We start from the raw sequence: 1899 nt of genomic DNA on the forward strand, positions 1-1899 counted from the left end.
CATAGTAAAACAACCACCACATAAACATGGCATGATGCACAACCAAGTATGATGCATGTCCGGTATAATGAGGGCATGGCATGGCAAAATGCACAAGCAAAACTACAAGTTAAGTGGAGCTCAATATGCAACGAGTTGCATACTGACGGAACACCACATGACTTATTTAGTTCTCTCTCGTTTAGGTACCCAACAGTATTAAATGTTGTTAAACATGGCAAGAGGTGGATCATATGAAAACTACCTATCTAGGCAAGTTTAAATTAGGCCGGAACAACAAGCAACAAGTACGGAAAATCCTCATATGCATATTTTTGGATTAGGTACTGTTCTGCCCTAAAACAAATTTTAGAGTTGTTAAACTTGCAAAGTAAAGCCACCATGTTAAACTAGGCATTTTCCTACCCCATTTACATATAAAGTTTATTAAATTTGGAGCTACGGTTAATTAGTTATGAAATAAAGCATTTTAGCATGGCATAGAGAAAAAATTAATCAAACAACATTTTAAACATGTTAAACATGGATGAAAGTGGCATATTATTAATCTACACATAATTCTAAGCATTTCTCAAATAAAGTTTGTTTTAATCCGATGCATCGTTTGTGAGTTATTATATGCATGTTGTGCAAGGGGTTTTCTGTAAATCTGTTTTCTCTAGAAATTAGACAAATTCACAGATCCTGGAAAAAACGTCAACGAGCTGAATCTGGGCAGACTGGGCGCCCACCATGGGCCAAGGCCCACTGGTGCAGAGGCTGGGCCGAGGCTAACTGGGCCGCGCGGGGACGAGGAAGGAGTTGGGCCTTGCTGGCGCTGGAAGTGGCCCAGACGCGCGAGGCGGGGAGGCTACGTGTGCGGTCAACGCTCGGACGACCTAGTTGTTGCTCGCTCCTGAGGACATGGCGGGGCGAGGACTGCAGCACCCTGGAGGTGAACTTGGCGAGCGACGTCGGATCTGGTCCATGGGTCATGGATCTGGCCGGAGACGGGAGAGGGAGGCACGGCCATGGAACTCCAAGTGGCGGCGCCATGGTTCCCTGTGAGAGAAGCAGGACAAGGGAGGTGGTCAGGGAGAGCTTTCAGCGAAAAGAAAAAGGAAGGGAGCAGGGGCGACGCTCATCTGCTCTTAGACCTAGGTCGCCGGCAGCACGGCAGTAGGTCTGGCGCGAGAAGAGGCAGCGAAGGCCTGGACGAGGAGGCCACGGATGAAGGACGATGACGGTTTGAGGTGCGTGGGACGCCCGGGCAGAGGAGCTTGAGCATCGGGCGCGCGAGAGGACCGGCGAGGAGGCGCCCCGGTGGTCGTGCTCGCGAGGGCAAGGCAGAGGAGGCTTGCGAGGCAGGGGATGGAGTGGACGCGGAGGGAATGAAGCTCCGGCGGCTTGGCTATTCCGGCCAGGGCTCAAGGAGCTCGGCGAGGGCTACAGAGCTCTGTTGCGGCTTGCTAGGGATCGAACCACAAGGGGGAGGCACAGCTGCGGGCTGGATGGATGGATTTGATCGGGGGAATTCCCAGGAGGGTGGCGGCTGTTGTTGGATTGGATCGGGTAAGATCCCGATGAAGGAGGGGGGTTGGTCAGCCGGCGGCGGAGACGGGATTGATGGGACAGCTTTCCTCAAATTTAGGGTTGGCGATATATATAGCAGGTGGATTTAGGTCAGGGACTAATCTGGTCCATCCGATCGTAATCGGACGATCAAGAATAAAAGGTTAGAGGAGTCTAAATAAGAAAACAGAGATATTTTATAGAGGTTTGGGGATGATCCGGACCCAACCGTGACGACAGTCCGAGTCGGGTTCGGGGCAGCTTTCGGACGCGTACGTGAGGGGGGCCGCAGGCTGACGGGAGAGGTTAGGTTGGGCCCAACGGTAGGTAGCAGACTGTGCAGAAGGC

This window comes from Triticum dicoccoides, chromosome 4A (assembly GCF_002162155.2).
Source record: "Triticum dicoccoides isolate Atlit2015 ecotype Zavitan chromosome 4A, WEW_v2.0, whole genome shotgun sequence".
Taxonomy (NCBI): Eukaryota; Viridiplantae; Streptophyta; class Magnoliopsida; order Poales; family Poaceae; genus Triticum; species Triticum dicoccoides.